At 30.6% G+C, this 25,027-nt stretch overlaps 1 protein-coding gene across 1 annotated transcript in view; it reads left to right on the forward strand.

Moving 5' to 3' along the window:
- The first annotated feature begins 432 nt into the window (after positions 1 to 432).
- The window catches only part of LOC130663847 (insulin-like receptor), a 135,803-nt gene continuing 111,208 nt past the window's right edge, over positions 433 to 25,027 (forward strand). The window contains exon 1 of the mRNA XM_057463354.1: positions 433 to 1,361. The gene's annotated coding sequence lies outside the window, so the exon portion shown is untranslated. The remainder of the gene's footprint in view (positions 1,362 to 25,027) is intronic.

Below are 25,027 nucleotides of genomic sequence, written 5' to 3' on the forward strand. Positions count from 1 at the left end.
TCTGGCAATATATAATCGGATTTTTTAAAATGCAAGGAGCAAACTTTCATTTAAGGAGAAATTTTCTTTATTTTTAATAACTACTTCCACGTATTTCATTTATAAATTTTTTCCAAATTATCAAAAAAAAATTCTAGTAACACTGAACGATCATCAGCTTCCGGAAATCTATAGAAAACCGCGTTTAAATTTTTTACTTGCTTTACTACGATAATCTCTTACTGCACAAAATATTAAATTTTTTTATTTTTTATGTTCTCTAAATATTCCAACTTTTATTTTAATTTTTATTTCTCAATAATTCGTTGTATAAAATTTATTGATGATGTTGACAGCTTCATTTTGAGTATTTACTTGACAGTGTAAGCTATTATTAGTTTGATGTTTGACCACTAGACTGCGTAACCCAGTTTGTCAGTTCCCAATAAGTGTTAACTCAAAATAAGTTAAGTAGCGAAATGTAAGATGGCATGGTCTGCACTTGTGAGTTAGTGGATGATCCATTTTTAATGTATTGAAATATTACAATCTGTATGTTTATTAATTTTACAACTCTGGTGTATTTTGTGTACTGTAATCCTTCAGCACCATGGAACTGTGTTCTAGAGCGTTCTTGTAACTTTATTCTCTTCTCAATAAAAAAAAAAGAAATATATACATATATATATTTATATAAATGAAACAAAGTGGATAACATTTAACGGCGCAAACTCGAACGCCATTGAACTTATACTACTACTACTACTACTACTACTACTACTACTACTACTAGTACTACTACTACTACTACTACTACTACTACTAAGTTGTTGGTTTATTATACCGCATGGCGGGCGATGACCTTACCGGATTTACGTGTACAGCGTTATGAAAAATATTGTGAAATGTTTATTCAGAAAAATAGTAATTTGTTTACTCTAGAATAATTTACTATCGAAACCAGAACTATACCTACAATATAGACAAATTTAATTACACTCCAAAATAATGTAACTTTGTGAATAAATTTATTTATAAGTGTTTGATGCGCAGATAAGCAATGCGCAAGTCTTGTTATGCCCAACTAGCTAAGGGGTGTTCGGAGACGGACGAATGATCACTGAGCATGGCGTGGAGCTTGGACAAGTAAACAATTTATGTGCGGATCATTATATCTAATTCTTCACTTCTGTTAAATAATTGACTAATATCTAATAGACATTATTAAATATTAATATTCTTCCAACATGAGATTCATGTGGATTGTAACAAGAGTTTGGTGTACTGGTGTTTTACCATGAATTGTTTTTTTTGTCTTTTATTGTTCGACTTATACGTGAGATTGTGACGTGAATTTTTGGAGCACAGCGTGCCATGTTTCGGTAAGTGGCTATTTACTATTTACTTACTGCTTTTCTTTACAATATTCTCTTGTTTTATCACTGCGGCAAATAAGGTTCTTTTTTTTCCAATGTATTTCTTTCTTCTTTTTTAATGTATTCGGATTAATACACTGGAGATATATTTTAATAACCCAGCCATCATACAAATTTGTACGATAAATCAAAAGAACAATGTTATTCTAAGAATTATCAATGGGTTAGTTTATTAATGTTTTGTTGTTTTGCTTTTCTTACTCTATCGAGCTAAAAGTTTTTGAGAATTGTTAGGTAATAGTTTACTTTTCTTTATAATGTAATTTTACAATTTTTTAAAATTACTGAACTATGTTTCAGTTCGATTAAATATTTAAGCTGTTAAATCATTAGATGTAAACTGCTTGTATATCTTGCGCTTATCTTATGGTGCATAGTTCGGAAAGCCTTTTATTTCTCTTAGCATTGAACCGATACAATTTCAATAATTTATGATCGAAATTCCTAATAAAATAATGGTTTTAACAAAATTTACATTTACCCTATTATAAATCATATTCATCAATATAAGAATACTTTAAGAAGTGACATAACTCTCTCTAGGATTATGATATATAATGATTTGTTATGTTCAAATTAATATATAAAAATTTAGCTGAAATATTGATAATTTATAATGACAATTATGTTCAATAAAATTTAGCGCAAGAACAAGAACTTAAACATTGACTTTAAGAAAAATTGTCACACTAATATCTACAAGCATTCCAGGATATTTTTATATAGTCAATGACCGTCGTAGTCTGGCTGTCTCGTCTCACACAGTTTAACTTCGCAATCTAACACATTATATTTACATGTTCTCTTCATCCCGCGTTTTGTACCCATCCCTATCGCCGTTTCTATATGATACCTTAATCAACGCATGCGCCAGTAGAATTTTTTTATTTCATTATTACTTCACTTTTACGTATTTATATTTTTATACTATTTTTTTTTTTTCCATGTAAGAAATACTCATTTCAGACTTGTATAATAATTCGCTTAGTAGGAAAAAGAGTAGTTGTATGTTAATTTTACCCCGGAAAAAAGGATAAGATCTACGCAGATCTAATTTGTCTTATTTTAGAAATCTATGTATATTTAAGTAGACCTACTCAGGTCTCCCTACTTAAAAAAAAAAAAAACGATGAATTCTCATAGCTGTGTGTGTATAGGATGTACCTGAAGATCAGAACGTTTTTTGCGGAATGAAAATAAAAAAACAAAATGAAAAGTAAACAATCTACTGAATCTAAATTTCTGTAATGTTTCCCACAGGCACTAGTATGTTAGCCGAAAATTGTAGCCACCCCCAATTATCACTCAAGTCACCCTTAAGGAGTAGAATTTCATAAATTTTTTCATTTTCGTTGCGCGAAAAACGTTCCGATCTTCAGGAACATTGCATAGGACTTATACTTGAGTATAGTACTTTCTCATAGAACTCATTCATTCTCATAAAACCTCTATGAGAATTTATGAGGATCAATTGAATTATACACTGAGAGAAAAAAAAATTTTTTTCAAGTATTTTTTTTACTTATATCTGTGAATACTTAAAACAAGAAATTTTTCCTAAATTGAAGTATAATATTTCTTATTTTTAGCAACTATTGCTTCGATCTAGTAATATATTACTAGATACATGAGTTACTTGTAACAAGCAATTATTTCTTGAATTAAGTTGACATATTTCTATATTCAAGAAAGCAATTACGTAAGCCAAGAAAAATCTTTCTTTGACCAAGCAATTTTTTTCCAAGTTCGAGAATATATTTTCTCAAGTCAAGAAACTTTATTCTTGGCTAAAGACATTTTTCGTATTGAGTCAAATAAAAAAGTTCTTGAACTAAAACAAAAAAAATTTTAAACTTAGTAAAAAATTTCTCATCTTAAGTGATTTTTTTTTTCAGTTTGAGAATATTTTGTTCTCAAGTCAAGAATCTTTATTCTTGGCTAAAGACATTTTTTGTATTAAGTCAACAAAAAAAGTTCTCGAACTAAAACAAAAAAAAAGTTTTAAACTAAGTAATAAAATTTCTCAGCTCAAGTGATTTTTTTTCCAGTTCGAGAATATTTTTTTCTCAACTTAAGGAATTTTTTATCATGGTGTGACGAGTCACGATATTTTCATATATAAAAAAAAAAAATTATTAAAAGAAAAAAAAATAAACGCAAAAAAATATAATGCGTGTAAAAAAAAATAAATAAATTTAAATGAATAAAGAGATAGAGAAAAAATAAGGCGAGTGAAAATAACAAAGTGTGCAAACGCAGAGTGCGAAAGAAAAAATTAGTACCAGGAGTCACCGCTAGGCGCAGAAGAGCGCTGCAACATTTTCCTAGTTGGACAGTTAGAATAGAAGTAATAAGTTCCGTTCAAAGGAATGAAAAAGTCACTTTATGGGTTTTTGTATTTTTTATATGGGTTTTTGTATTTTTTATTTTCCCATATTTAACGCAGATCGATTATTTCTTTTAAAAGCTCTATTGTGTAAAATATATAATAAATTTCTACTAGGTAAAAGTTCTTAGAACGGGAACTAGTAAATACTTAAAATTTGTAATACATTGTAAAATATAATGTAGAAGTTAAAGAAAATTAATAAACATAATTTGAAACTGAAACTGAACTGAAAAAGTCACTCTCTCAACTACTCCCAACAGGATAATATCCTAGTAGAAGAGTACAAGTACTCTTGAGGTAAATACTTGTGAGTAGATTTTTGGAATGCTTTTCAGTCATAACTATAACAGCGCAGGGGAATCCGAAGAAGCATCCATACGGATTAAATTTAAATACTAAATATAAATAATTAATTATAGAATTGATCATTTCATATACTAAATAAGAAGATTTAATTATTAAATTTAAGTATTTTAATTACTAAATATAAATTTTGAATTACTGAACTTAAGTCGTTCAAATACTGAATGAAAATTTTCAATTATTATACTTTAGTGTTTTAAGTAGTAAATAAAAACTTATAATTATTAAATTAAAGTATTTTAAATACTAATCTTTAATTTTTAATTATTGAACTTGAGTATTTTAACTACTAGATGTGACTTTTTATTATTTAATTGGAGTATCTCAATTACTAAATTAAATTTTTTTCATCGTTTATTTCAAGTATTTTAAATATTAAATTTTAGTTTTCTATTATTTAACATTAGTATTTTTTTATTAAACCTAAGTTTTTAGTATTAATAGATTTCACAAGTATTTTTACTAGAATTAAGAAATTATTTACTCGGTACTATTTAAGTATCTAAAATACTTGAATCAAGTATTTTTACTTGAAAATATGCACTTTTTTCTCTCAGTGTATGAGATTTTTTAAACCGGGCTATGTAAACCCACTTTTTTTTATGCATTATTATATCTATGTTAGAACTACGTAGATCTAATGTAGCTGATGTATATAGATGCATGTAGATCTGCGTAAATCTATGCATATCTACACTAAGGGGGAAAATACACTAGTCACAAATATTGAGGAATATAAAAAAAATTTTTAATTTTTCAGTGATTTTCAATATTCTGTTACCCGGAAGAAAATGGTCGTACAGTAAAAAAAAAAGCAGCAAATTGTAGCTTCAAGTGTTTGGTTTTCAGATCTAGACTTCCAAAATTTCTGCTCGTTACGTAAAAACGGTCTATGTATAATAGATTTTTTTTGATAATCTTACTCCAGAGATCTTTCAGGTTATTTAATGCCCTTTAATTTGCCGCCCTAAAAAAAGCTCAACGAGGATTTGGCATAGAGTTATCGCCGATCAAAGCAAAAAAGTCCATTTTGACTTTGACAATCAATAACTCAGGACATATTGATGGTACAAGGAATTAATTAAGGTTTTGAAAACTGTGAAATATTATCTATCATACACAATTGGTAGCTTTTAATGAAAATATTTATTTCGAAGTGACAACGTTAATTTAAAAAAAAAGTTATAAATTTACATATTTCAGGATATTTGGATAACTTTGGATATAATGGGTGGACGAAGGTTATCGTCGGTAATTTTTTAACCTTAAAGTGTTCCGAAAAAACCCTGAAGATTTCCAAGCGCTACCATTTTTTTTATTAGTGCCCCGAAGCTTTAAATTTATCGTTCTCGCCAAATATCGCGCAATCAGCAATTATTCGGTTTTCATTAATTTTTTCATTTTCAAAAAGTTTTTTTTAGCGATCATCCTTAATTATATCTTCGATCAAAAACGTTGAGAATTAAAAAAGTTGAAAAAAAATTGGTTTATTCTTTTACTTTTTCTCCCTTCCCTAGCGGACCTAATTTACCGTAAATTTGCGGCAATTTACCGCATTTAGGTAAAATACGGCAAACCCGCCGCAATTTACGGCGACTTAACGTAAATTAATGGTAAAACCACCTATTTCACGGTAAAGTTTACGCTGGATTTACCGTAAATATACGGTAGGTTCACTGTAACTTTTAATAAATGTTCGCGTATTCTCACGGAGCTAATTTACCGTAAATTTATGGTATTTTACGGTAACTTTATTTTCATAAAGACTGCTTACAATTTCGTGGTTTCACATGTACCTGAATATTGTAACGTTTTTCGCGCAACGAAAATGAAAAAAATGATGTAATTTAACTGCTCAAGGGGTAGTTCCGAAGGTTGGGACCGCCCTAAGATTTTCGACTGACATACCAGCATCTATATAAGAAACATTTCTAGAATCTCATTATCCAGTAGATTTTTTATTATCAAATTTTTATTTCCGTTGCGCGAAAAACGTTCCAATGTAAACGTTCCACATAATTAATGAAGGGAAAAGAACGACAAAATTCGGTTTATTCATAATTTTAATTATACATAAAATAGATTCACCGTACACTGAGAGAAAAAAGTGCATATTTTCAAGTAAAAATACTTGATTCAAGTATTTTAGATACTTAAATAGTACCGAGTAAATAATTTCTTAATTCTAGTAAAAATACTTGTGAAATCTATTAATACTAAAAACTTAGGTTTAATAAAAAAATACTAATGTTAAATAATAGAAAACTAAAATTTAATATTTAAAATACTTGAAATAAACGATGAAAAAAATTTAATTTAGTAATTGAGATACTCCAATTAAATAATAAAAAGTCACATCTAGTAGTTAAAATACTCAAGTTCAATAATTAAAAATTAAAGATTAGTATTTAAAATACTTTAATTTAATAATTATAAGTTTTTATTTACTACTTAAAACACTAAAGTATAATAATTGAAAATTTTCATTCAGTATTTGAACGACTTAAGTTCAGTAATTCAAAATTTATATTTAGTAATTAAAATACTTAAATTTAATAATTAAATCTTCTTATTTAGTATATGAAATGATCAATTCTATAATTAATTATTTATATTTAGTATTTAAATTTAATCCGTATGGATGCTTCTTCGGATTCCCCTGCGCTGTTATAGTTATGACTGAAAAGCATTCCAAAAATCTACTCACAAGTATTTACCTCAAGAGTACTTGTACTCTTCTACTAGGATATTATCCTGTTGGGAGTAGTTGAGAGAGTGACTTTTTCAGTTCAGTTTCAGTTTCAAATTATGTTTATTAATTTTCTTTAACTTCTACATTATATTTTACAATGTATTACAAATTTTAAGTATTTACTAGTTCCCGTTCTAAGAACTTTTACCTAGTAGAAATTTATTATATATTTTACACAATAGAGCTTTTAAAAGAAATAATCGATCTGCGTTAAATATGGGAAAATAAAAAATACAAAAACCCATATAAAAAATACAAAAACCCATAAAGTGACTTTTTCATTCCTTTGAACGGAACTTATTACTTCTATTCTAACTGTCCAACTAGGAAAATGTTGCAGCGCTCTTCTGCGCCTAGCGGTGACTCCTGGTACTAATTTTTTCTTTCGCACTCTGCGTTTGCACACTTTGTTATTTTCACTCGCCTTATTTTTTCTCTATCTCTTTATTCATTTAAATTTATTTATTTTTTTTTACACGCATTATATTTTTTTGCGTTTATTTTTTTTTCTTTTAATAATTTTTTTTTTTTATATATGAAAATATCGTGACTCGTCACACCATGATAAAAAATTCCTTAAGTTGAGAAAAAAATATTCTCGAACTGGAAAAAAAATCACTTGAGCTGAGAAATTTTATTACTTAGTTTAAAACTTTTTTTTTGTTTTAGTTCGAGAACTTTTTTTGTTGACTTAATACAAAAAATGTCTTTAGCCAAGAATAAAGATTCTTGACTTGAGAACAAAATATTCTCAAACTGAAAAAAAAAATCACTTAAGATGAGAAATTTTTTACTAAGTTTAAAATTTTTTTTGTTTTAGTTCAAGAACTTTTTTATTTGACTCAATACGAAAAATGTCTTTAGCCAAGAATAAAGTTTCTTGACTTGAGAAAATATATTCTCGAACTTGGAAAAAAATTGCTTGGTCAAAGAAAGATTTTTCTTGGCTTACGTAATTGCTTTCTTGAATATAGAAATATGTCAACTTAATTCAAGAAATAATTGCTTGTTACAAGTAACTCATGTATCTAGTAATATATTACTAGATCGAAGCAATAGTTGCTAAAAATAAGAAATATTATACTTCAATTTAGGAAAAATTTCTTGTTTTAAGTATTCACAGATATAAGTAAAAAAAATACTTGAAAAAAATTTTTTTTTCTCTCAGTGTATAATAGAGTAGAGTTTAACGGAAAACATAAATTGCTCAACCATCACGATTAAGACCATTAGCATTGTTATGATTATTGAGATTTTTATGATAAATATATAAACCTTCAAAATAATTGTAACAGTAATGTGATTGTCTCAGTAATCACCAATAACTTTTCATTGATAAAAAAAATTATTTAATAAATTTAAACTATTCATAAATACCAATGAATCAATATGAATAGTAATCTAAGAATATATGAGTGGATCACATTTTAACTTCCCGCTAAGAAAATTGTAAATTTTCAAAAATTCGGGAAGTTATTGGTTTCGGTCCGATTTACGAAAATTGAATTTTCATCAGATGTCAACGTTTTGAGGTCCTAGGTAGCTATTCTGACTAATTTCAAGATGATGTCCGAGTGTATGTATGAATGTATGTACGTACGTACGTACGTATGTATGTAAATACCTGTATCTTTTGAACGAATGAACCGATTTTGAACTTTAAGGTGTCATTCGACGCGGCTTGTCAATATCTTGAAGCTGTGAGAAATTGAGCTTGATTGGTAGAGCTCGTTCAGAGGTATTAAAAAAAAAAAATTTTTTCAAAAATGTTTTTTTTTGATAACTTTTAATGGGCTCAATGGATTGATTCCAAAATCGACTGGGCTCTAGAGCTTTATAAGCCCCGTCGAATACCACCTCAACCATCAAAATCGGTTCATTCGTTCAAGAGAAACCGTTGTCGAAAGAATTAAAAAAAAAAAAAATTTTTATTTTTTCGAATTCAAAATTTGATCAGCTTTAGAACTTGATAAAACGCGTCGATTGCCACTTCAACCGTCTCAATCGGTTTATTCGTTTGAGAGATATCTTTAGAGAAAAAATTGTGAAAAACGTTTTTTTTCGAAAACAACAGCATACAAACGTATTTTCGAGCTCGAAGAGCTCGAAAATGTATTCACAATAATGTTTCCGCGGTTCTTGAGCTCGAAAACAGCGGGAAGTTTTAGGGCTGGCCCGCAGGTTAACTGACAGACCGATTTTTTTTATCGTATTACACCATCGATATTAAGGAACAAGTGTATTATGCTTATGACACTGCAAATACTAAGAACACGAAAAGCACACGGAGAAAAAAGTATAGTAAAAATTAAAATACTATAGTAAAATTTACTAACAGATGTGAAAAAATACATTCTGTATTGTAATTATTACTAAACGTTTAGTAAAATTTACTGTTCACAATTATGGTCAATAATTAGCTCAAAAATAGGTATTTACGTGATACGTTGTATCTATTGCGTGTAAGTATATCCTGATACGAGCGAACATGACGATTTTAAGGCAATCACTTCCAATGACTTATATAAAGAAGAACATATTAGTTTTGAGTAATTTTGTTCAGTAATTATTATGTTATTCAATGAAAAAAGCAGATATTGATTTAACATTTATTATTCCGTCGACGATATCTCTCGAACGGATTATCTGATTGGGACGTTCTTGGCAGCAATCGAATGATTGTATCGAGTTCTAGAGCTGATTAGAGTTTTGAATTGATCGATTCGATAGTTTCCGAAATATTCTATTATTATATCTTATTATTATTATTATTATTATTATTGCCTTTATTTAGACCCAACGGCAAAAATTTGCCAATAAAGGGACACAACATAGTTATGCATGAAGAAAAAATATACAAAGATGACTAAACTAAGCTAAGTAAAGTATACAATAACTGATAGCTAAAGAATACAATCAACTAAAAATATATAAGAAAGTAAACTTAAGTTGTAAATCATTAAGGTTGATTAAATTACTAAGTTTGAATGATACTAAGTTTACATATTTAATTATTTAACGTAAAGAGATCAGGATGGATGCAATTATGCTGGCTGATAAAGGCTGGTTATAGCCTAATAAATCAAATAAACAATCAGAATTACTAAGAATAAAATTACCTATGGATGTGAGCCTATATAGCGGTGAGGACTGCGCAAAAACCGATCTAGCTGTTGGAACATAAAACAGGTTCACAGACCTAGTGTTACATGAAGGTACATGAAACGGTAATAGAACCAAAAAATGCATACAATCGACATAATCTCTGCAAATATTTTTAATAAATAAGATAGACACTAACTTTCTCTTTTCCTCAAGTGTGAGCAGTTTTGCGTCATAGCATAGTCCTATGTATTCGGAGCCCCTCAAGGGATATACTCCAGATGTTTTAAATGCCAAATACTTTAGAAATCTACGTTGAATTCTTTTAATACTCAATATGAGTTTCTTGTAAATCGGTGACCAGACAACTGCAGCATATTCCAGTTTGGGGCAGACAAGAGCAGTGTACAGTGCTTTAATGGCGTTGGGATTTCGAAAGTTCTTCGTTGATCTTATGACAAAGCCCAGTGTTCTAAGAGCAGATTTGGTAATGAGCGCAATATGATCTGTAAAAGTCAGGCTACAATCAAAAGTAACACCTTAGTCCCTACATGAGCAAGTAACTTCCAACTGAACGTTATTAATCATGTAGGAGTAAGATATTTTAGATTGCAAACGGCAGAAAGTTATGACTTTACATTTATCTTCATTAATTGGTAGTCTGTTATTTTTACACCAAGACGACAGTGCCTCAAGGTTAGCTTGTAAGTGCTGACAGTCCAATAATGATCTGATTTGTAGATAAAATTTACCGTCATCAGCAAATAATTCGAAGAAGCACGAGATAATGTAAGTAATTGGATTTATAAAAATCAGGAATAGCAGAGGACCAAGATTAGAGCCTTGTGGTACCCCAGACGTTGATAAATATGGTGCAGAGCAATGACCATTAAAAATAACCGAGTTGCGTCTGTTAGTCAAATAGGAAACAAATACGTTGGTTAGCATTGACGGTAATCCTAATTGACTTAGCCTGTCAATTAATGAATATAAATCAACCTTATCAAACGCTTTGGCAAAGTCCGTGTGAATGACATCCACCTGGCTACCTTCAGAAACACATTTATAGAGATATTGCGTGTACGTTATAAGATTGGTGACTGTTGATCGGCGTCTGATGAAGCCATGCTGGTACTCACTAATATTAGGTTGGAAGTAAAGCAAAAGCTGATCTGCCAGATACATCTCAAATACTTTAGCAAAAGCAGAGATAAGTGAAATTGGACGGTAGTTGGAGACTACCGCTGAATCCCCAGATTTTAGTATAGTGCAAACTTTCGCTTTTTTCCATTCCGAAAGAAATTTACCTGATCGCAGGCTACAATTGAAGATTAGGGTTAATGGCTTACTAAGGTACTGATAGCAGTCCCTCACGATCACACAGGAGATACCATCAAGACCCGCTGACATGTTGTTTGGAAGTTTATTAATGTATCTGCGTACCGTAATCTCGTCCAAAGGGGTCATATCACCAAGATGCATGTAATTATCACCAGAGCAATTTGTATCAATTAACGGGTTAATTGGTGAAAACACTACTAAAATAGAATGAAAAAGCTTCAGCAAGAATTTGCGAATCAGAGCAGTCACAATTATTAATTGTAAAGTTAATTGAGAACTGATTTTGTTTTTTACTAGACTTGATAAAATTCCAAAAACTTTTAGGATTAGTTGTGAGATTATTCTTCGCGGTTCTAGGCCAGAATATCCGATGTAAAAAGATCCAATGCAAAAATAACCATGAAAAATATCCAATGGAAAAATATCCAGTAGAGAAAATATCCATAAGTAATAATTACCACTTGAAATAAATCCGTGTTCAAAAATATCCATAACCGCTTTGCTGATCCGTATCCACTAACTATAAGATTTATTATCAGTAATTATACATTAAATACATTCAAATTATAATAGTCCGTCAAAAATATCATATTATTAACATGTTCTATATTTATTTCACGGGCCATTAATAAAAAAAATACCCTATTTTCTAACAGTTACAACACATTTGTTTTATCATTATTGCATATATAAATATTCATTAAAAAATCTATATTTTTACAATAATGGTATTAAAAATATCCATACCCGGGAAAAAATCACCATGCATGATCACGTATGATCATGCAGGATTCATGCATGATTCGTGCCTGATCGTGCATGATTCATGCATAATTCAGGCTTGATCCTGCATGACTCATTCATGGCCAGGCATGACTCATTCGTGATCAAGCATGATCATGCATGACTCATTCTAGATCAAGCTTGCGCATGCATTAAGTTTGAAATAATTGTATCCAGAGATATGATCCATCAGGAAAGGTCATGCTTGAGCATGCTCTATTATGCATGACCATGCATGGTTCATACTTGATCATTCATGGCCAGACATGACTCATTGGTGATCAAGCATGATCATGAATGGCTCATTCTAGATTAGACTTGCTCATAACTTACGTTATGAATAATTGTCTACAGAGATATTATTTATCAGGAAAGGTCATGATTGAGCATGCTCTGTCATGCATGACCATACATGGTTCATACTTGATCTTGTATAACTCATTTGTGATCAAGCATGATTCATTCTAGATCAGGCTTGCTCATGACTTACGTTCGAAATCATTGTATCTTGAGTTTTTTTATATATAGTGGAAACCCATTTAAATATAGTGGAAACCTAAACATGCAAACCTCTCAATAAGACAATTTATAGATAAATTGAGAAAAATATAGATAGCCCGAACTGGGAATCGAACCCAGACCAATTCGGTATCGTGCCGAGTGCTCTACCAGTTGAGCTATCCGGCACTATACTATATTCCATTCAATTTGATCTATAGCTTATTGAGCCACACCGTCCATCGTACGGTAATACACCATTTAAATATAGTGGAAAACTAAGCATATTAATAGTTAAATAAATAAAAAAACAATTTGTATTCATAAATATTAATTGTTTAATGCATTAAGTGAATAATATGTTAAAAATAGTTTTTAATGAAAGTTCAAAATAAAAGAATCAATGAAAATTGATAAATTACTCTCTATCATTTGTATAGTACGATTAATTATATACCTTAGTTTCTAATACTTACAGCAACATCTTTCAAATAAATAAGCTATGGGAATGCGTGTGCATGCATAATAACGCGTGCTCATGTATGGGAATGCCTGATCGTATTTTTCATAAGCAGCCAATATTTAAATACGACCAAACGTGCTCGAGAGGAATCACAGATTATAAAATCATATGCCTGCTCAGGGAAGATCATGCATGATAATGTATGATCATGCATGATAATGTATGGTCATGCATGATCATGTCTGGCCAAAATCCAGGCCTGATCATGCATGACTGGACACGATCATGACTTCTCAGGCAGAATCATGCATGATCATGACTGCTCAGGCAAAATCATGCCTGTTCATGTCTGGCCAAAATTCAGGCCTGATCATGCATGAGATTTAAGCCTGCTCAGGCATGATCATGCATGCTGATTTTTTCCCGGGTATATAAATTGTTGTTTTCATATCAATGAACCACTTTTGCAAAGAATTATTATTCGCAACCGAATGACCTAAATATCAAATAATAAAAATTTTTGTATGATCGCAGTCCTGAGCGTATTTAACGCTTCAGACATGGAAAGATATGACCAGACATGAACAGGCATAGACAGGTATGATCAGGCCTGATCATGTCTAATTTCAGGCCTGATCATACATGAACAGGCATGATCAGGTCTAATTTCAGACCTGATCATACATGAACAGGCATGGTAAGTTCTGATCATTTTTTCCCGGGTTCCTTAACCTTGATCCATAATCATTAACATTATGGCAAAAACAGTTCCAAGAATTGCTATTTTGGATATTTTTGAGAATTGATTATTTTCATTTGGATATGTTTATTTATGGATAATTTTTTCAATGAATATTATTGCATTGGATATTTTTATGATGAATATTCTGACCGGTCACTATTCTTCGCATCGGACTGATATTTATTAAATGCTGCTTGGATTCTCGATTTTAGTGATTTTCTAAGTCCTCTATACTGGGACGAGAAATACGCAGATGGATTCTTCAGGAGTTTCAACCTCAATTTTTCTTTGAGTCTGCAGTCATTGATGATATCCCACGTGAACCAAGAGGGGTATGAAGCCTTACATTTATTAGGTACGTTATTTGCCTTAGGAATGGCTTCATCAAACGCTTCAAAGATGACATGATGAAAAACTGAGCACATCTCATCCGGTGAAGTTTCCTCGAACTGACTCCAATCTAATTTTTGTAGTACATATAAAAGTTTGTTTTTGTCATAACGATGGTAGTTATATCTGCTAACTGGAAGTTTGTGAAGTTACTTGTTTCTATATAGCTCTATATGCGTCGAGATAGAGAAGGCTGGATGGTAGTTGTCCAACTTAAGGAAAGGAGAATTAATGCGCTCAACATGACAATCAATTGATGCGAAGACTAGATCCAGCGTTCGACCCAGACAGTTAAGCACATTATTACACTGAGTAATATTCAAAAGTGATGCGAAGGCGCAGACTAGTTCAGCCTTAGCACAGAACTTCCCACTATTGAAGTGTACATAGAATTGAGGTGAGTTGAAGTCTCCCTCTATACCCTAGCGGATCCAAATGACGGTAAATACAGTGATTTACCGTAATTTACGGTGCCTAGCAGAATTACCGTAAATTACGGTAATCTACGGTAAATTACGGTAGTCTACGGCAAATTGCCGCAATTTACGGTAATTCTGCTAGGCGCCGTAAATTACGGAAATTTACCGTAATTTGCCGTAGACTAACATAATTTACGGTAATTCTGCTAGGCACCGTAAATTACGGTAAATCGCTGTATTTACCGTAATTCGGATCCGCTAGGGTAACCAACCTCGCTTCTTCCAGCACAGGGTGAGACGAAAAGGCATCCAGGAAGTCAGAATACAGTGGCAACTCGAGATCAGGTGGAATATAAACCACTATTAAATTAAACTTGTAGCCAACATCTATGACAACACCAACCACGTCAATTTGGAGAAATTGAGTAATAATGCTGTCAAAATTAATACATTGAACTGGTATTGTATTACGAGAAGCTATGAGTGCACCACCACCCGACACCCTGAACGCCTCCCGTCTATCACACCTAAAAGCATGAAAGTAATTGTAATCGAACTTTTCATGAGAGTATATACTATTATTTAGCCACGTTTCCGTGAAAGTGTAAATATCATAATCAAAATTTAATGAATATTGAAAAACAGAGTGTAGTTTAGATCTAAGACCTCTTACATTTTGATAATATTTACTACGATCTGTATAAGTTAAGCTTAATTCAATTTGTTGTTCACTTCCTGCGATTGAGGACGGTGAGGAGGTATCTTGACGATGTTGGTTGACCCATTCCTCGTCACTATCTTCAGATTGGGTTCGCCCTTCTGTATTCGACTCTTGAGCTCGGCCTGGACTTCCCTCATTTGTTCCCTCTGGTGTAGTGTGCGATCCTTTGCTACTGATACATTGAGCAGCAAGGGTAGTAGCTGATTGTTGCGTTTCTTTCTGATGAAGTTCTGAATAAATATGTCAGCAACAACAGGATTAGTGAATGAGATCTTAATGTGCCTCGGTTTAGGAAGCGCTGGAGAGTATTTACCGAGACGAGCAAATGTGGAAGCTGAAGCGTTAACATCAAGTACCTGACAGATGTTGGTAATAGTGTCCGTATCATGTTTTTTCCGGGCTTCCTGCTGAATATCATGAGACTCGGCGATAGAAAATAGTAACACATTGCCACGTCTGGAGATTCTATCTTCAACCTCCTCTAATGTCACTTTTTCATTGGCTGGACCACAGGTTGAGGATTGATCGGTAATAGAAGTTATACTTGTTGTATTATTGGAGACCTCAGTTTGCAGTGCCTCATACATTCCTTTCAATTCCTGCGTGTCTTTTTCAACCCGTGAGAGTCTAGCATCAAAGGCTTTGGTGGTATTGTCCAAAGATTCCCGAAGTGAGTCCACACTAGATTTAACAGTAGCTAAAGAGTTGTGCAAGTCTTCCTTCAGTAGCATATTTTCTTCCCGTATGAGATCACGAAAGTCATCCAGAAAAAATGACTTTTTAATACCACAACATTTCTGGTAGCTGCCTGATGGAAGCAAGCTTGCAAGCTTAACACAGCTAGGCTGGTATGGAGCTTGACACTTAGGGCAACTCATATAGTCAGTTACAATTATATTGCTGCAACCTCGACATTTACAGGACATGATGATGTTTTTGTTTACAATTCACCCAGACGATAAAAGATGACATACAATACTTAATAACTTTAACTGAAGATGTCAGGAAGTGGTAGATTAGTATTTATGAATTAATTCAGTGAGAGACAGTCGATATAGCAGAATCAAGTGTAACGATTGATCTTCTGAGAGATAACTAAGTCACTAAAGGCTACACAAGTGGCAGCAAGTTATATAACCGCAACACACTGATATCCAGTAATCGCAAATCCACAAAACTTCGAGTAAAAAAATAATAATGAGCCCACAAATTCAATCCTCAGTTTTATATCTCAAAATGATCACTGAGATTGAAACTATCAGGTAGACTCACTTTGCTAAATTAGGTTCACTGATTACACAAGATTAACTTCTTTTAAAACAGATACACCAGAACATGACTGTTAGCTATAGTCGCCATCTAGTATCCTCGACCATTCTTTTAAACAAATTGATTTTATGATGAATAACTGCTTATAACTCAAATAAATTTTCTTACCTATGGAAGTATTTTTTACTCTAAACTGCAGAGTAATATTCCAGTAGTCTCCGTTAATCTTCGGTCAATATCGGCTTTGATTAAATGTCTTTTAATTTGCTCGCGTCAACTTACATGTTACGCACACAAATGTAGGCTTGGAAAAATAGACGATCCTTATATCTCCCTATAACTTAATGTTTATTTTAAAATTAAAAAAAAATTTGTATCTTTTCTTTTTCAACACAATACGACTAATTTTTTTTTTATATTTTTTTTCAAAATATTTATTTGAAGTCATATTCTAAGGTAATTAGATGGTTTTTAGATTTTTTGTAGAAATTTCAGCCTATTAATTGTAATTTTTATAGTAATTCACTATAAATTTTATAAATAGAATCGTCAACTTTTTATCATAATCTACGAGTAAAAATTGAATTAGAGAGAATTTATTTAGACAGCCGCTAGGTGCAATTTTTACTCGTAAGTGTGAGTAAAAATTAATCTGATCGATATTTACTCACTGAAAGACTAAAATTTCGTAATCCGAAAGTAAAAAGTCGTAATAGCCCAAGATTACGCGATTTAAAGTAATTTTTAGAATAAATAACATTGCAATATTCATACGAAAATTCTTTCCGTGTAAACGACTTGTAAAATATGCTTATCTGTTTATGAATTTTTCATATAAATCATAAGCGTTCGACGATTACTATCCAAATTCAGTAATTATTCTCATATTTTTTAGTGAAATTTACTATATTTTTTTCTCCGTGCACTAACTACACTAAACCAACTAATGACACTGAAGCATTAATGCGCCAAAATGTCAAATTAAAAAATGTCAAACAAAAAAAAAATATCAAATTTTTAGTTAAATATAAATTTTCATAACGATTATAAAAAATTAAAAATTTACTGATTTTTTCTTTAATTATTGTTTTGGATTATGGATCTGCCATAAATCAGAATAATTTGAGACAAAAAAAAAAAAAAACAAATAGAGAATTTTATTTTTTTTAAATTTAGTATAAGAATTTCAAAATAATTGTGTGAACTCTAACAACCAATTCCATAACAAAAAATATTAATACAATCACGCGTACTTTGTGATTTTTCTAACCATATTTTTAATTTTAATATTAAACGAACGTATTAGTTAGAATACACCTTTTTGACTGCAGCATTTTTTTTGTCATTTTTAGACTTCGGCTAAGCTTTTTAATAAATTTTCCAAAAAAAATATTCATACGCCCTTTTAGCTCTTGGTCGCAAAATTTTCAAATTCCGAAAGCTAAAAGGGCGCATTATTAAAGACTTACGTCTTTTTAGCTTTGGGAAAACAGTGTTTGATTTTTAAGCGTAGAAAGTGTTTACTAATCTAATACTAGTCTAATTTATATTTCTTTTTCTATGTTGTTGATTAACAGAGAAACATATTTTTATATAATTTTTTGATATTTCTATAATTATATTTTTTATAAATTTAAAATATATTTCGAATATATTTTTTTATCTCACCATACCTATATTTTTGTTATATTTAAAAATATATTTTTATACATGTATTTTTTATATATTCTAAGATATATTTTTAATACATTTTTTAATATGAAAAATATATTTTTTTTATAAATTTTTTTCATGGGAGTACACGGCCATATATAGAGCCTATATATTTTTTGAATAATTTTATACATAACTATATAACCAAAATTACACATATCACAATTACTTACACACAGGATTATTATTATTATTAATATATTTGATTGGATAGAATAGGAATAATTGAATTTATCAAATAGTGATTTAATTGTCCGGTAAAAGTGAATTATATATGGCCATATATTAAAATTTCCAATATATACAAAGGCATGTATAAAAATTTCAACTAAGTTAAAAAAAAAACACTCCATTTCTGTATTTTATTTATTTTTTTTTTTGATGATGTGGAAATCAATCAGATTTTCGATCATGTTAATTTCTAACCGAGTAGAAATTTTTAATTTAGGGAAAAAACGCTATAAATATCAACCGAGCGCACACGATTTAGTGGGATTCGAACCCGGGACCTAACGAACGAAAGACCGACGCTTTAACGACTAGGCTACGCTACCGACAGTGACTGCTGAGTTTACTTGTGCTATATGAGATTGTAAGAATAACTCACTTTCAAAACAGCAAAATATAATTGAAAATCTATTATTAGTAATAACAAAAAAATTTCTTTTTTTTTTCGTGTGCTATATAATCCTGTGTGTAAGTAATTGTGATATGTGTAATTTTGGTTATATAGTTATGTATAAAATTATTCAAAAAATATATAGGCTCTATATATGGCCGTGTACCCCCATGAAAAAAATTTATAAAAAAAATGTATTTTTCATATTAAAAAATGTATTAAAAATATATCTTAGAATATATAAAAAATACATGTATAAAAATATATTTTTAAATATAACAAAAATATAGGTATGGTGAGATAAAAAAATATATTCGTAATATATTTTAAATTTATAAAAAATATAATTATAGAAATATCAAAAAATTATATAAAAATATGTTTCTCTGTTAATCAACAACATAGAAAAAGAAATATAAAAAGTTTATGTAAAAAACATATTTTTTATATGTTTTTCCTTACATTGTTGATTAACTTAAAAATATATTACTAATATATTTTTATACATGTATTTTTTTATATATTCTAAGATATATTTTTAATATATTTAAAATATAGACCAAAATCGGCCAAAAGTTAGCTATTTAAAATATATTTTTTATGTAATTTTAATATATTTTTTTCATGGGGGTATAGGTCATATGTAACTCATTTTTTCTGTATGATTAACTACTATGCTTACACTGTAAAAAATTTGCAGATTAAAAGCGGAGTAAACGTGGAGTGAATGATTTTCTATTTCTTTAATCCCCAGGAGTGAATTTCATTCCAAAGGGAAGTTTTAGAACATATTAATTATAAAAAAAATTACTAATACGTATAGTGAAGTTAGGTCTTTTATATTTAGACATTTATATTGACTACAGAATAGTTACGAGCTCCCTTTACATATGTTCATAAGAAATAACTGTTTAAAATTATAATCTGTTAATAATGAAAAATCTTGTTCGTATAAAGTTAAAGAAATCGATTTTTCATTTTTGCTCATTAATATATTTTCACTGAGCCACGAACTGTCACATAACTTACAACAATGATACCACGAAAAAAAATTTTATAGTGTACCAAAATATGAACTATTCCCATAAAAACTATGCTTCTCTAATTATTAAATAATTAAATGTTTCCACTATGTCTTATATAAAATTATAACTTAAGTTATACTACACTAAATAGTGAGTTACTAAAACATTTTAAAAATTGAAAACATAATTTTTCTCAAAAGTTTCAAATACATTTTTAAGTTTCAGAACTTGAAAATTTTATATGTTCTATTTTAAGTTGCATAAAAATTTTTTTAAGTACCATGATTTTATAAAAAAAAAAAAATACTATGGCCGAAAGCAAACCGATTAAACTGTCGGCCAAAGTTAGGCCTGTTTTCGGCTAAAGATTTTTACTCGCGATAATTTTATTGAAAAATAAATATTCTGGCCGAAAAAAGGCCGATTCAACTGTCGGCCAAATATCGGCCTGTTTTCGGCCAAAGATTCTTACTTGCGATAATTTTATTGAAAAACAAATATATTCTGGCTGAAAAATGGCCGATTCATTTGTCGGCCAAATATTGGCCGATTTTCGGCCTCTTTATAAAGAATAAAAATTTTTCGGCCAATTTAATAACATGGAAAATTTTTCGGCCTCTTACAATAAAATTTTATAGTTTCGGCGTGATTTCGACCAAATTAAGCTGTTTCGGCCTATTTTCGGCCAAATATTTTCACCCGGGTTTTCCTCCGTCAAGCGTGTATATGTGTAATTTATGATAATTTTGCGTTTAAAGCAAATAATCATGAAAAAATTAAAATGTTCAAAACACGAGTAAATATCTAAATGAAATTTCTTAAACTAAGAGAAAAATTTCTTGGGAGAAAACATATGTATGGAGGAAAGGAAAGTCACCAGTACCAGGCAGCAGTAGCGGAAGTAGTTCGATGCTCGTCACATGATCGTGCTCAGCCGCTGTGTAGTGTCCCTGGTAAGATATATATCTCAGAACTGTTCAATTCCAAAGTTAAAAACAATTCCGTCATCAGTACAACTCTGTCATTTGACAAAGTGACAATTACATTTTTGGATTGTATTATAGTTTATTTTTGGATTGTATTATAGTTTATCTTATATTACATCAAGACATTAATATTTATAATTAATGGTTCAATAAATAATTTATCTTTGAAATAAAACTTGAACTTTTAAAAGAAAAATTAATTCTAATTAAAACTCTATAGAATCTCTATTTAATAATTAAAACCATGTGAATGGTATATTTGTACGAAAAAATGTAACAGGGAAAAATGAGTTATTTTATCGACCAAAATCGCGATTTTTCGCTGATGGTCATTTACCCTGCCCGCAACCCCAAACGAGCAATTTAACGAGTTTTTCAACTTGTCGCCGGGTGCGCTGATTGAAAATACTCTTACGCTAGGCCCAATCATAAATTGGTAGAGTAGTGGTTTTCCGATAGCAACCGAAGATACTCGAGTGAAATTATTAAAAACGTAAGACAGCAGCAGAGAAAACACAGAACCGGCAGGGCCGGGTAGCCATCAAGACGTACAAAGACAGAGTTGGCAGGGCCGGGTAACCATCAAGACCTACACATACAACCGGACAGACCAACCGAGGATTGAGACGCTGAATTAACGCAGTAGAGTACAAGTAAATTTGGAACTTTGACGACTGAGACGGAGAGCCAAAGGAACCTGACGAGACGAACCACCAGACGGAGACAAAGCCACCGGAAAACATCAAAAATAAAATCAGGTATTAATGAAATTAATTGTTCTAGGCCCAAGCCAGAATATTAATTCAATTCTATAAAAATACTTAATCGTTCGTCGGGGTAAATCCGCGTCTAGGCCCGTAATAGATTAATTAGTGTAAATTTTGTTAAAATTAATTTAAGCCAGACGTTTGTCTAACCAGATCCAGGCCCTTCAGCCGGATCCAACGCGTCGTTCATAATTCCAGGCCATCGCCGGAATTATTGCGTCGTAGAAAATTCTAGGCCTATTGTGTGACAACACAAGCCAGAACTTACGTGGTCGAGTCCGCGTTAAATAAAAGTAATTTATTAAAATTAATAAATAAAATTAAGTAAATTAACTAAATAAAATTAATTGAATAAATAAATTGAAATTTATAAAGAGACCGTTAAATAACTAAATAAGACAAAGTTAACAGAAGCGAAAAGTCTGAGATAAAATTTAATTAATCAATAATTAAAATTATTAAATAATAGTAAATAATAAATTAAAGTTAAAGAAAATTAAGTGTCTGAACAGAACGGAAAAGAATCAAGGAAAGTCAAAAGTAGTCAGTGAAGCATACTTTGGAGGATCGGGTAAACGTGGTATTGGAATTTCTGACGTAAATTTATTGTGGTTACAGATAAAATGAAAATGGAAATAAAAGTAATAGTGAGGCAGTTGATTAAAAATTAATTAATTAATAATAATGTCTTTAAACTAAATTTTAATTAATTAATTTTATTGTTGGTGAAGGACGGTTAATTAGTTGTATATTAATTGATTTGTAATTTTAAACGGTGAATTGAATTGGATGACTTTAATATTGGTAAAAGGAAAATTGTTAAAAGAATATGTGGGTTAAAAGTGAAAACAGTGTTAGTGATATTAAAATTGTTAGTGTTAAAATCACGTAGAGGGTCAAGGTGACCTCGTGAATTTGTTGTAAAGGTTTTATATCACGTAGAGGGTCCAGGGGACCGCGTGAATGAATTAATTGTTAAGGTAAAAGTCGCGTAGAGGGTCCAGAGGACTACGCGGGAATAAATATAAGGTTTTAGCCACGTAGAGGGTCTTGGTGACCGCGTGGAGGATTAAGTTAAGGTTTAATTAAGTCGCGTGTGTGTGTATAATAAGTCCAGGGGACTCAGTGTGAGTGTGTATGTGATGCCAAAGGTAGTTGGCTTAATAAAGGTTTAGGAAATCGTCAAAGGTAATTGACGAGAATAAGTTTTAAAAACGTCAAAGGTAGTTGACGGTAGTTAATAAGGTTTATAAGTGTTACAAGGTATAAAAAGGTTTATAAAGTCATATAAATAAAGGTTAAAATTGTTAATTGTGAAATAAATTAATTAATTGTAAATTATCCTTCCTCTTCCTTCTCTTACAAATCAATTTTACACCGACCCTGATGATCTAAGATCCGGCTCTGGGAGGCCGTTATTACTTCCAGTGGCGCCCTTAAAAAGGACGACCAGAGTAGCAACATAGCCCTGTTATAAAAAAATTATTTATTTAATGGATTTAACTAAAAAATATTAATTGAATTAACTAAAAAACATTGTAATGATACTTAATATTTTTGTTTGCTTTAATGAAAAAGTTATAGATGAATTAACTACCTAAGTTCAGTTTAACAAATTAAAATTCCTAATTGAATACAAGTTTAAAAATCAGTTACATTAACTATTTATATAGTTAATTGAACTAAAAGATATTTAACAGAACTACTTAGAGATATTTATAATAACTATGTATTGGTGTTGTAGTAACTTAAAAAAATAGTTGAAGCGCTATTTAACTGTCATTTTATAGTTAGATTTACTGGATTTTTCTCTCAGTGCATAAATACAAAATTTCTCAGATGCAATAATATTATTTACCGAAGATTCGGAAAAATTTCGAACTATTTGAATCTTCCGAATTATTCGAATCTCTCGAACTATTCGAAATTCGACTCGAATATCGAATCTTTCGAACTATTCGATATTCGACTCGAATATCGAATCGAATCTAACTATTCGATTCGATTCGAGTCGAACAAGATTCGCACACTCCTAGATTAAATATATAGTTCACCTGAATAAAGTTTAATAACATCAAATAAAAACCCAATAGTCCCAAGTAAATCTATTTACTTGAATTAAATAAATTGTTTTTTCGGTGTATATGAACGCTCTAATCTAATTTAAAATTTATTTAACTTTTCATCTATCCAAGTTCCATTGATATCTGTTCAAAAATTCATTCGTTTCATGAAGCATACTCGTGTACAAAAATTCAAAAAGCGCTTGTGTTTTAATTACTTGCAATTTCTCGAATCTCGGTATAGTTTTACACAAGATGTACCTTTATTCGCACTCGAAGATCCCAAAATACCAGTGTACTAAAGAGTATTCTTGACTTCAAAAATGTATACACAATAATGTTTTCGAGCTTCTAGAGCAGCAGGAAGGTTCGGGCTGGGCTTGCAGGGTCAACCGTTTTCCAAATTTTTTTCGTCTAACGTTGCTTGGAACGTCTTTATAACTTATTAATAAAAATTTTTGTGTACATGAATAATTTTACCCCACTTACGATTTGAACGAAGGCCGATCACGGGAGACTTATGACCTACACTGGAGCACGCCCAGCCTCCATGGCTTATTGGAAATCATGGTTGTTATAAACTTTCTTTTGTTATTCATCGATGTTTGTCATGTTGATATTAATTTATTCAACTGAAGGATCAAATTTAAATATTTAATAGTTTATGAATCTACACCTCGCGAGAATGAAACATCTCATATTTTATTAATACCAATGAGAAATTTTAGGCAGATAAAAATTTAAGAAATTCAAAAATTTTTTAACCTTAAATAATATAAAATAAAACTAAGTAAGATTCGCGTGTGTATAAATTGTTTTTTCTCGGTGCAAATCTATCCTAACCCAAATGAAAATAAAACAATAACTTCCCGAAATTTTTGAAAATCATCGATTTTCTTAGCGGGAAATTGAAAAATCTGTCTATCGGTTAACCCTGTCTTTCGATTGCCGCCTTAACCATCCAAATCGGTTCATTAGTTAAAAGTTATGAAGAGTTTACACACACACACACACACACACACACACACACACACACACACACACACACACACACACACACTCGAAAATCATTCCAAAAATAGTTAGAATAGTTTCCTGTGACCTTGAAATGCCGTCATCTGATAAAAACTCGATTTTCACAAATCGGGGTAAAAACAATAACTTCCCGAATTTTTGGAAAATCATTGATTTTCTTAGTGGGAAGTTA

Source organism: Microplitis mediator, chromosome 2 (genome assembly GCF_029852145.1).
Source record: "Microplitis mediator isolate UGA2020A chromosome 2, iyMicMedi2.1, whole genome shotgun sequence".
Taxonomy (NCBI): Eukaryota; Metazoa; Arthropoda; class Insecta; order Hymenoptera; family Braconidae; genus Microplitis; species Microplitis mediator.